At 45.3% G+C, this 12,622-nt stretch overlaps 1 long non-coding RNA gene across 1 annotated transcript; it reads right to left on the bottom strand.

Annotated features, from left to right (window-relative positions):
* Window positions 1–1,039: 1,039 nt before the first annotated feature.
* Window positions 1,040–10,827, bottom strand: LOC103161220. Its single transcript, XR_003484657.2, has 3 exons — window positions 10,139–10,827; window positions 2,875–3,012; window positions 1,040–1,390 (listed from the first exon to the last, which is right to left on the bottom strand). It is a non-coding gene; the product is annotated as an uncharacterized LOC103161220 (long non-coding RNA).
* Window positions 10,828–12,622: the final 1,795 nt, after the last annotated feature.

Raw genomic sequence — 12,622 nt, 5'->3', positions numbered from 1 at the left:
ACCTAGGGCCACATTCTTATAATCTGCACCCCAGCAACAGCACACTGACCTTTAAAAATTGGAACTTTACTGATTTTTATTTTATGTGTCTATGCACCATGTTTGTGCAGTGCCTGTGTCAGGTCTCCTGTGATTGAAATTACAGACAGTTGTGAGCCATCTGGTGGGTGCTGGGAATCCAACCTGGGTCCTCTGGAAGAGCAGCTTAACCAGTGCTCTTAACCTTTGAGCCTCTCTAGCCCTGATTCTGACGTTTGAGGAGTATTTCCAGGTGATTTCCAAGATCACTTCCTGCTGGGAAATAGGCATCTAAGAAGTGTGCTTTGCTTCACTGAGGGGAACCAGTGGGGCAAACTTGTCCTGGGCATAGAGGTTCTCAGAATCTGGACCAGCAGGGAAGCCATTATAACCCGAATCATACATTTCCCCAAGCATGGAAATTTTGACTAACACACACCTGTGCTCACAGGCCATGGGCAATTAATTAGCAGGGTGCCCCCGGCACTCCAGCTGCTCTTGCCAATAGAAAGACTTAGTGGGAAGTGACAGAGAGGCAGCAAAGCAGATAAGATAGCTTACTTTCCTGAGGTGTCAATGAAACTTCAGCATCCATGGTTCCTATGAGTCACTCACAGCAGGAACTGCCATCCCTCAGTGGGAAGGGCTCCCTGGTGGACTATAACTCCCACTCACCACCTCCCTTTCCATCGCCCACGTTTTTTCTTAGTCAGTGGAGCATAGTGCACACTCCTATCAATCCCAGTCATTTTAATCCTTCTGTTTCACCCCCCAACTCACCTCCCCTTAACCTGAGTTAGCTATACTGCTGAATCACCACCTCCTTCGCATGTTGCTGAGTCGTATCCAGAACCCATGGGTAGGCACAGTACAAAGCCAAATGGAGTGCCAACATAGCTGCATCTCCCTCTTAACTCTGCACACAGAAACTCACTAAACCTGTAGACACAGTAAAATCAACAAAGATTAGCAGACTTCTGCAAGTGGACAACTTGGCTGAAAAAGTCCAGAGGAGGAGGGGGACAGGGGAAATCAGCTTCCTTTCTTTATTGTGGTGAAGTACACAGAGCATTCAATGTGCTACTTTACACCATACAGTTCTGAAGCGTTACGCACATTCACAGGCATTGCATCTCCAGGGTAGCTTTCTTTTCCAACTGAAGCTCTAAATATGTTCCATCACCATCTCCCCAGCATGGGATCGTTCCCATTCTACATTCTCTGTGAACTTGACACCTTGGGTACTCCACGCTATCCAGTAGTGTTTGTCTTTTGTGACTGGTTTGTGCACTTAGCATAATGTTTTCAAGGTTCACTCCCATGGAAGCCTGGGTCCACCTCCCTTCTGATTGCTGCTCATCATCTTGACATTCTGGAAGGCAAAGAAGACACCTTCGCCTAGACACAGACATTCTACACCGTGAGAACAGGCTACAGGGAGGCATAGTCTTTGCTTCTGCCTCAGTGGCTGTCATCTCCAATAAAGGATCATGGAGGAGGAGCTTCGTCCATGAGTGGAAATGCAAAAGGTTGAAATGGAAATGGAAAGCATAGAACCAAAGACCCAGAAGTGGAGATGAAGTGTGTACAGATCCTTCTAGAACTGCCTGCTATAGGTGTCCTCTCCAAAACACATGTAGGAATTTGAGAAAGGTCATTGCTTTCTTGTGTGAATTCTCACTGCCTTGGGACTAGTCTCTCCAGATCAGATGGTTATAAAGCAAGCCTCCCCTTGTGCTTTGTTGACCCCACATGTGCCTGCTTGCTCACTTGCCCTCTCTAGCATGAGTTGACACAGTACAAAATCCCCACCAGAAGCTGAGCATATTCCAACTCTGTGGTATTTTTTTTTTTTACTTTCCTGTATAAGTTATTCATTGTTGGGCATTTTATTATAGCAATAGAAAACAGGCATTTTCTAAAGTTCATCATGCTGTATTTGAAGCCTGTAGGGTGGCCTCACATAGCACTGTTTGTTCTAGAACACTCGTTTGCAGAATGTCCCCTGTCACTCCAGTCAGTTCTGGGCTATTTCATGGGCTGTTGTAGATGTGTTTACTTCTGGGTCGTGATCAACTCCAGCAATCTAAAGCCCAGCTCAGGTTATAGTTCCAACATGAGTTTCAGGGAGTTCATACTGTAGGACAAGATCACCATGTTTCGAATCTCAGAAAAGGATTTGGAACTGGAAGGATTCGAAGGATCCAAAGGAGAGTCACCCTTATCTTTCTCTGATAAGGGTTCAAAAGGTGGGGAGACCAGCCCCAAACAGTACAGATAGAATCTGAGTCTCTGCCCTTCCTCCAATCTTTGTTTTGTAGGTGAAGGGCCATTTTGGAGCCAGTGAACTCACCTCCTAGTCCTGTCAGGATGCATCAGTACCTTTGCCTAGTTGTCTAGGAGCTAATATCCATTTTGGAACACTCCGTGAAGCCCCCTCTATCATTGTTCCCTATTGGTCCCACTCTTCTCATGAAGTTCCAGGTTGTTCACTCCTTCCTGCTTCAAGATGCCTTTGTTGGAATTTTGTTTTAAGATTTCTCTATTTATTTATGTGTATGAATGTGTGCCTGAGTGAGCTTATGCATACCTCGTGCATGTAAGTGCCCACTGTGGTCAGAAGAGGGCACCGGACCCTGTGGAGTTACAGGTGGTTGTGAACTGTCTGCTGTGGGTGCTGGGAGCTAAGTCCGCTTCCAGAACAATGAGCCTCTTCACCTTGAGACATCTCCAGCCCTGCATTTCCCTTTGATTATTCCCAATCTACCCCAAACTCCCATAAGGCCCCCAATACAAGCCATCTGTGAAAGAAAATTCAAATTTTAAGAAGAAATAATTCACAGGAATGAATCTTACCCTCCACGACCTGAGAGACCTTTGCATCTGGGAAGCCAGCCTGGGTCCACCTCACCCCCACCTCACACACTTCCTTATGCAGGTTTGTCTTGGGGCCACTCAACTTCTCTCTTGTTTCCAGAATGTGACTAAAATGCCCTGAAAGAGACACTCCAAGATTTGAAATTGTTACCCTATTTCAACTCAGGCAGGTACTCATGGCAAGAATTTTGGACAGATCTGTGAAAAGAAAATTTTTTTGAAAGTTCCAACTTTAATCTCATTAGCTCATTAGTGCAGATTCGGCTGACAAGCTATGAGCAACCCTGGGGGTGAGGGCCTGAGATGCGCAGACACTTACACAGGGCAATTTCCTTTGCACCTGGAGAGGAGAAATCACAATTGTCAGTTCTGTCTTTGAAAGACAGGAGGAGATCAGCGATAAGCCCTGAGCCGGGCCTGGAAAGGAGGAAGGATGCATTCCAGTGCTCCCTGGGAGGGAGTGGAAGCTGCTGGAAGAGGGGAGGAGCACAAAGAAGACCGGTGAGGGTGGGCATCTGGGGTAGCATACAGCTCTCACAGGGGAGAACAGGGGTCAGAGCCTTCAAAGCAAGTCTCTGCCTCCCCAGGGTCAAGTCTGCTGCCCCCATCAAAGACAGCAGCAATTACTTAGTAGTTCTGTCCCTGCCAGACTTAAGTCCACATTGTACTTTCTTCCTGTTTCTGGCTATAGCGGATCCCTTTATCAGTGAGGACACATTCTGAGACTCAGTGGGTCTGTGAACTGTCTCAGAGTTCAGAACCTTACATATTCCATGTCTGTTCCCACACTTACACAACTATAATGTTAGACCCCTGGAAAACTCAGGTATCCGGGGTCCCAGGCCACGACCGAGGTCACCCCAATCACCAGGCAGATTCGAAGCTTGCTGCAAACTGCATGAGGCTTTATTGTAATTTAACGAGCTAACCCCATGTTAGCTCAGGTCTTTTGTCTGCTCACCATGGCGGTTGGCTACAAAAGACAGTTTGAACTGGCTGCCGAGAGATCTTGTAGGGCAGCGTAAGGGAAGTGTCTAGGGGTACGCACAGGCTCACTATTGGTGTGCCTCCAGGCTTGGAGGGCTTGCCCTGTGTCAATTAGTTAACTGGTTGTTATGGCCCATAGGCCCTCCCAGGGTGGTTGCTATGCTCTGTGAGTCATTGCTGTGCGCTTGTCCATAAAGTACACCCAGGGTTGTTTACTTTAGCATAGCACCACCAGCTGACTTCTGATTGGTTCCTTGTCACGAGGCAGGCACCTAACCTCTAGTGACTAAGACAAGGTCATAGCGAGCACTTGTTACTGTCATGGCTGCCAAAATGGGGAGCTGGTCCCTTCAATAATTGATGTTGTAAATTAGCACAGAGAGAGGTCAGTCCCAAAAGCTAGTGATAAAATAGAACAACTAGAGCCATGCCCTACAGGGAACAATTAAGACTTATTAATTGTGCATTTCCAGAATGTTCTAGTTAACGTTTTTTGGGCAACAGTTGACCGTGGATAGGTGGGACCACAGGCAGTCAGGGACTGCTACATTTCATTGGGGACCTAGCAGTGCCTCTGAGAATCCGGGCCTGTTAACGTCCTTCACATCAAGCTGGACCTTTATTTTACCAAATAAAGATGCTAAAAACATAATCAAGCTGGGCGGTGGTGGCACACGCCTTTAATCCTAGCACTTGGGAGGCAGAGGCACTCGGATCTCTGTGAGTTCCAGACCAGCCTGGTCTACAAGAGTTGGACAAGAGTTGGTTCCAGGACAAGCTCCAAAGCTACAGAGGGAAACCCTGTCTCGAAAAACCAAAAAAGGAAAAGATAAAAAGCATAATCAAATGAGTTAAAAAGAAAAAAACATTAAAAACAATTACACTTTTTTAAAAAAAAAATACATTTTAACACAAAACAAAGAAGGCTCCTTTTACACTGGGTAATTCTCATTTCCACATGGGATGAAGGCAGATGCCACTGGGTAACTAAAGGTTCCTTTTTACCTGCTTCCTTCCCATCATTGCCAGGACATTTTCCTTCTCCATGAGAGGCTTGAGTGAGCCTTCAGAGAAGTCAGCACACACTGCCTCTTCTTGCTCTGCCCCCCAACTCTGCTCCATGTTAGCACCCTTGCACCTCTGCAGAAATGCTCCCCATTCTCGAGACAGAACCCTTGCCTCAGTGCCTCTGAGACAGTACTCATTAGAGTCAGAGATGCCCAGGCCTCGTTAAACGGTTGGCTCCCTCTTCCTGAGTACTCCATGAGAGCAGACATGGTCTAGAACGCAGCTCCCCAGTCCTGAGGATCCTACAGAGAGGCACTCCTCTGGGGGAGCTCAACCACCATGGTAGAGGAAATGACCAAGCATGTGTCCAGGACCTTGCTGCATCCCTGCAGCTCCAAGGAAGGAGAAAATAAGGTCTTTGCTATTAGGTTTCAGGCATTATGCTGACCTGCAGCTGTCATCTGGTAGGATGCACTCAGGCAGTACCCTGGCAGCCCAGGGTCCTATGGCTGCTATGTCACTAGTATGCACGCAGGTGCAAAGGTTTCTTTAAGAGGCAAACTCCATCCACCTTCCCCTCCCCACATCTCTCTGTTCTCTGTCTCTCTGCCTCTTTTCTCTCTTTCTTCTTTCTCTCCTCTCTCTCTCTCCCCCTTCCCCCACTCCCTTCTTCCTTCCCATGTAAGTTCTGCCTGATGGTGTGTTTGTCCCTTGCCATAGGATCCTCTGTGGTCCCATCTCACTCCGTATTCCTAACACTTGCCCTTGTGGGGCAGACTTTTAGGGAACTGAGTCAATCAAACAGACTTCAGGAAGACAGTGTAAGCCACTTGGAAGCTGTATGACTCAGCATGGGCTTAACAGTTGCGGGGAATTATGGGAAGAGGGTTAGTCCAGAGCAAGACTGCCAGTGTGCTTTCATGGAAGAGTTGAGATTCCACCTGCCCTTGAGAGAAGTGTAGATAGAGTTCAAATTGGCACGGGAGATCGAAGGTTGGGGGTGGGGGATCCTGCAGTGCAGAAACAAGCCTGATCCTGGAGTACAGCCAAGGTGGTATAAAACCAGGAACCTATGAGGGAGCACCAGCAGGAGGCTGGAGGAGGAACTTGAACTAAGTATCAATCAGCAGAACAGGGAGTCCTAGTGGAAAGACTTGGCATCGTCCAGTACAATGCTCATTTCCCAGGCTAGAAAACCGAGGCACAAGACAGGCAGAGGGGGACAGACAGCAAAGGTTTCCTTTTTAGAACTCTGTTTTAGATGACTTGTGGGAGGTTGGCCTTTACTCTCAGTACCCATGTCACTTAGGCCACAGGCACCCTGGGAGACCAGCACTATGTTTATCCTCGTTTGTACTGTAGGATGCTGGAAATTTGAACAGTTACATGCCTTTGGAATTGATCTCATAAGGTCCTGGTGCTCTAAGAAAGACCATAGAATCGGGAATCCAAAGACATGCATTTCAAGTCTGGCTCCACCCCAGCAGTCATGTGACCCCAGGAAAATTACCTAACCTTGCTGACCCTCTGTTTCCTCATTGGCACAAAAGGATAATAATTCCTACCTCATAGGATTTCTGTGAGGATTAAGTAAGATTACAGCTGTCGAGTTCTTGGCAGGTAGTATGTGCTAGGCAAACACTAATTCCTTCCCTCCCCATCATCTCTTCGCTTCCATTAGCCTGGACACCAACTCTGTGGGCCTGTGGTTGCCACTCCCAGCTTCTCACTCCATCACTATAGGCGTCCCCCACCACTGGATAATGGTACTTCAGGCTGAAGGGCCCTGCCCAGAGGCAACTGCGGTGGATATGGGAGCAGAAGAGAAAGACTGGTTTTTCTGATGGGTTGTCACTGTCCTCACTTGGGACAGGGTGGGAAGCCCTGAAGTGAACCAGTGAGACAGGCACCCGCTACAGGTCCAGAGAGGAAGTCCACACTGGCCCAAGCCCAAGACTTCTGGGTTTCTTGGGTTCTTTGTTCCCTTCCTACCCTATTCACTCCAACTTTCCTTTCTGATAAGCCCTGTTGCTTACTTGTTGGGTTGGAGACCTCTCAATATTTATAGGGAGACCAGTGTGTGGGGACAAGCCACCATCACAAGAATTGTGTCTGCCTGGGACCGTGGCAGGATGCAGATTCTTTATAGTTGGCTCTGAGACAAAAGAAGGCTTGTCAATTTAGCATGCTGAGGTAGTTGCCCAGTTTCTGGGCCTCTTGAATGCAATCTGCTTGGCAAATATAAGGATATCTAGGAGTCAGTGTCTGGGGGCTGCTGTCATGAATGAAGCCGACACTCAAGTCCCTCTCAAACAAAAGCCTTTGGGAGTAAATGAAAATATAATACACTGGCATGTAGTAGGATCTATCTGTATTGGATTTAGTGCAGGTGATGGAGGAGGACTCGGGCAGATATCAGGGGGTGGGACCTGCTTTGGCAAAGCACCCAGTGTGGGCAAAGGAACTTCCTGTGTACTCTCTGTCTCTCCAATAGCCCATGAAGTGGATGAAACCCAACCTCCCACTCAGGGGCCTAGGCTTAATCCCAGTCTCTTTTCCAGCTGTGTAATTGGGGTACATTATTTGACTTAATTTCCACATCTAAATAGCAGAGATAATAACACCTACCTCATTAGGGGGTTTTAGAGGTTCAAAGAAACTCTGTTAGAAAGCACACCAGTCCCACTAGCTCAGGGTTGGTGGCCCGAAAGGGTTGGCTAATACAAGGCTAGAGGAGACTTAGGGAGGTCAGCACTCTTTTAGGCTTGGCTCTGATGTCAAAGGATTCAGCTCTCCCTAGTGGTATGTACATACATACAGTTTACTCATCTGAAGAGTTGGGGGGTGGTTTATTTGCCAAGAGTGTTTGGGAAAGTGATGGGGATCCTGGTTATGGAAATCCAGTCCTGTCTGCTTCTAGCTGGACTGTTACCATCTTGTGTAGGTCACCAGCCTCAAGTTCTACCTCTACAAGGTGTCACCTGTTGACATGGTGGATCTGTAAAATTCTTCCAACACTGAAGCTCCACACTCAGGTCTGCTGTTCCAAAGCACAAATCCATTTATGTAATCTTAATAGTTCCATTCCATCTTTTCAAGTGTGACAGTTGGCTTAGGAGGTACAAGAAAAATAACTCTTAAATAATTTCAAAGCAAAACAAAGCAAGCTACACTCACTGGGTTGGGTATGTGTTCCATTTCTTGACCCATCTGCCGGCACAAGGAGCAGAAGCAAGCTTTGCCTTCTGGTTAAGTAGCATTCACAACGTCTGTACGTCTACCTGGTTTTTTGTGGGCTGTGTGCCAACAAAGTGGATAAGATCTTTCAGGAATGTTTACAATGTCACATATTTATGCAAATTGGCAACATGTTTATAGCAACAGGCACCACAACAGGTTTCTATTAGTGAGAAGCCAGGCAACCTAAACATCTTTGAGCACCCAGAATGCAAAGCTCTGGACTGCAAGAGGGGGTAATTCATTACAAGTGCAGCCCCTGGCCTGTTCCAAACTTATGGTTGCTGCCTGGTGGAGACATGGCGACTCAACTCAACCTATCTCATATATATTCTGTGCAGACAGAGGGTATAACTAGACTATTTTCTGGTCTGCTGTTAGCCACATACTGGATGGCTGCCCACCAATCAAATTCTAACCTCTGCCATATAGAATAGAGACCACCCTCTCCAGTCTGAGGCCCTGAGAGATGTCACAACACAGGATCCGATGTACAGAGAATAGGAAAGGGCCTGTAAAGTGAGATTATGTGCATGATCTGGTTTCATAGACCAGTTCCACACTTCTAGCTATGGCACTTGGGGTAAAACATTCTGCTTGGTCAGTCTCATTGTCTGGCTCTTCCATCTGTCTCACTTGATTGCTTGGTAATTAAATCTCTATGCCTGACATTAGAAGAGCATTCAATTGATGGGCATCATCACTGTATTGCTGTCCTCATCATTATCATCACCTTCATCCTTTGAAACATTTTCTAAGCTGCATTTGGGGTTGTTAATAAGTAATATCTGAAAAAGTGGCTTATGTGATCAAACTACTTATGAAAATCCTGAGTGACTGAGGAATGCAAGTATAGAATCAGCTTCGCTACCACAAGACTTCTCAGCTCTGAGGACAGCAGAGACTTGGTGCTCATTTCTCCATCTGATTTGCTCTCAGATTGTCTGTCCTTCTGTGGTTAGCCTTTCCGGGTACGAGTGAGCCAAGAAATTCTTCAGGAAACCTCCATGAAGGCCTAGAATCGGGGAATGGAATTACAAAATGAACTATATGAGCCGGGCCTAGTGTACAGGCCTATAATCCAAAGTAGTCTCTGTGAGGGGCTGGTCAGGAAGATCACGAGTTCAAGGCTACCCCTGTTTAGAGACCCTGTTTCTAAACAGAAAAAGCAAAAAGAGGATCAGGTATATAGAGCACTTGTCCGACATGTGTGAGATGCTGGGTTCAATCCCCAGCCCTGCAAAACAGACCAACCAGACAAACAAACCAACCAACCGAAAAGACAATGAGTGCTGAAGAGCAGGGCATTTGAGTCATGCACATATAAAATCATGAAGAGGACAGAGAGCAGGTGTAGACAATAATTAGCCGGGAAGTCACAGGAACACCCACCCTCCTCATGCCCCAACACTGGCAGACTATGTGACTTGCTTTTTCTATACTTAGAGCAGTGGCATTAGAAGGCAGACTACCTGAGATGCCCCAGTCACCCTCCGCAGCTTTTATCGTGAGTAAGAAGGTTGATTCACATTTGTCCTTACAAAGCATTCAGACTTCACTTAGCCTGAGGTACTTAAATAATTAAGATCATTTTGAGCTTTATTTTAGGCTTCAGGTATCACTGTTTTCATTTGGATTCTCTTTCCAACTTTTACATTTAGAGCATTGGAAAAAAAAAACTGCCCTGTGGAGAATCATAATTGGACCCTTACCAAAATATATTTTAAATGAAGTTTAGACTTAGCTGAACTGAATACTCATTTCCGGTTTCTCCTTCCCTTGAACTCCATCCCTATCCTTAAGGCTCAGTGGCTTGGAGGGGAGGGTTCAGTCCTCCCCTTAGGCTCTTGTCATGCCCTATGACCATACCATGTAAATGAGATCTGCCTGCTCCCACCATCCTCTGAGATGAGGAAAAATCCCACGGACCTGTAAGCAATGCAAGGAATGGCATGCTACACGGCATAGTTGAGCTTGGAGGAAGACTATTTGCAGGAATAATACAAAGTACCTTGGGCAGGATTGGAACTGGTGGTGGCTCCTAGCTCCTCACTTCTTCATCCATGATGGGGCTTCAGGGAGAGCATCCATGGGGCATTATCCTGGAGTTCTGCTGCTTCTGTTTGCCTTGTAGGGTTGTTTTCCCTCTCTCTCTCCTATGTTTACACTGAACTAGGGACGTCTTCTAGCCAAGGGGAGTCATGCAAAAGTAGTAAACACTCAGGCCAGGTGGCTGTGAGCCACTAGGGACAAAGTGGGAGTTTGCCTGTCTCCCCACGCCCATCAAAGGCACCTGGGATGGCATGCAGAAAAAGCCTTTTGCGATTATCATCTTTGAAGTCTGACTTTTGGTCTTCCATTTTGTTTTACTGGAAGAACAAATCCAAAATCAACCAAGGCCTAGCATTGAAGTCCCATGAGAAGGGACTCCTTTCCTAACCCAGTGAGAAGTCATTGAATTGTCTCCATATACATAGCACTGGGTGTGACATTCCTGGAAGAAGCTGAGGAAGGCAGGAGGACCCAGCAGGCCAGCTGGAGGGGCAATAGCCTCAACCCACACAAAACAGAAAAGGCTTATATTCTAGGAAGGCTGTGGTGGACTGTTATGATAAATCTTTCTGCCAAAAGCCGCCGAGCCCCACCGCCACATGTGTGCTTTATGCCAGCTGCCCGCCCGAGTTAGGTCCAAATGAATACACAGAAACTTGTATTAGGTTCAAAGCTGCTTAGCCAATGACTAGGATTCTCATCTGTTAGCTCAGTCTTAATTATCATAAATCTATATATTTTATAAGACTTATCTTATCAGACGCCTTATTGGCATCCCTCCTTGCCAGTGGATCACATTGTGCTGCTGGAGGAGCAAGGGAAAAAAGGACCCTTTCTGTTTCTCCTTCACTTAAATATGAGTCTCCTTGCTATGCCACTTCCTGCCTGGATCACCACTTCTCTACTACATTTCCCAGAATCCTCTTTGACTCCTAGTTCTGTCTAACTTGCTGTCTCATTGGCCAAACAGTATTTCATTTAACAATCAATAAGATAAACATACACAGTATATTCCCCATCATCTCCTCTTTTCTGTCTAAATAAAAGAAGGATAACTTATCTTTTATAATAACTGAAGAAAACTATAACCATAACTATCTGTCTTCAATTCTATCAAAGACCACAGAAGAATAATATATAAACTCTAGAATTGACAGAGACATCCGCTACCTGGACAGTCACCCAAAGTTCCTCTGTAACGTTGGGGCATCCATCTTCAGCCCGTAGGCCACAGTGTGTCTGGCACACTTCTCCATTTCAACAGGAACCCTTCAGTACTGTCTTGTTTTGTAAGTTCAGCAGTCACTTTCTTGTGGGTCCTGTATGTCCAGTTTATACAGCAACAAACAGTCCAGGCAAGAGCAGTTTCTTGCCCAAATGGCTAATCTTGCCATGTTGAAAGCAAACTCCTTAACAAGTTTCTTCAATGCCCATCCTCCTTTCTGACGTAATTGGTGTGCCAAGAGCAGTTGTGTCTCACTGCCAAGAAAAACCCTAAACCATTTAAATGCCATATTTCTGTAGGTCTTTGAAATGTTTGAAGAATACCTATCCATCTCAAATACATCTCTGTATATCTAGAAAACCTAACTAACCTAATTATAAGTCCTGACTATTATAGGTAAAAGATCTATATAAACACAATACCTAAACAAGAGGAGACATATACCTATCACAAAATTGACCTTAAAGTTGCATCAATAAATGAAAATCTATACTAATGCAAAGTATTCATTCCTATATCCTATTCCCCTTTTCTTTCTTTAAAAAGAGATTGACTATGATCATTATCATTTATAACTAACCCCATTTAAATGAAAACAAACATTTATAAACAATATTTGGGAATTTGGGCATCGTTCCTTCTAAATTGCTTCCTGCTGATTGGGGGCGATGTTCATACCATTGGAATCATGATAAAACATAGAAACCTAATCAAGTCCTTGTTTTTGTAGTCTGTAAGGGTGTATTGTCTCAGCTTCAGGGGATCTTGCTTGATCAAACCATATTAGTCTGGAAGGAATCCATAGCTTTTTATTTTCTGTGGAAATACAAGCAAAATCTTTATTTCTAAGTAGCCTGTCCTTAAACTTAAATTTTGAAGTTAGAGCATTTTGAAAATGTATAAGTTGGATTAATTTAACAGCATTTATAATCAAATGTATTTTAGCAGCAGTAAGTCTTTCCTCGTCAATCAAACAATTTAAAGACAACAATATGGCATATAGTATCCAGATTCTCTGTGTATTTTTCATGTTTATGTGGCTTTTTTATTACTTTCTTTTTTCCTGAGACAGGGTTTCTCTGTGGAAATCCGCCTGCCTCTGCTTCCTTCAGCAAATCCTACCGGCGTGTGCCACCACAACCGGCTACTCTATTTCCTCCTGTTATTTTTTCTCTCACAAGCCTACATATATTTTTAAATGTAGTGTAAACCTTTAGA

Source organism: Cricetulus griseus, chromosome 4 (genome assembly GCF_003668045.3).
Source record: "Cricetulus griseus strain 17A/GY chromosome 4, alternate assembly CriGri-PICRH-1.0, whole genome shotgun sequence".
Classification (NCBI taxonomy): Eukaryota; Metazoa; Chordata; class Mammalia; order Rodentia; family Cricetidae; genus Cricetulus; species Cricetulus griseus.
This window is presented reverse-complemented; position numbering and strand designations above follow the sequence as displayed.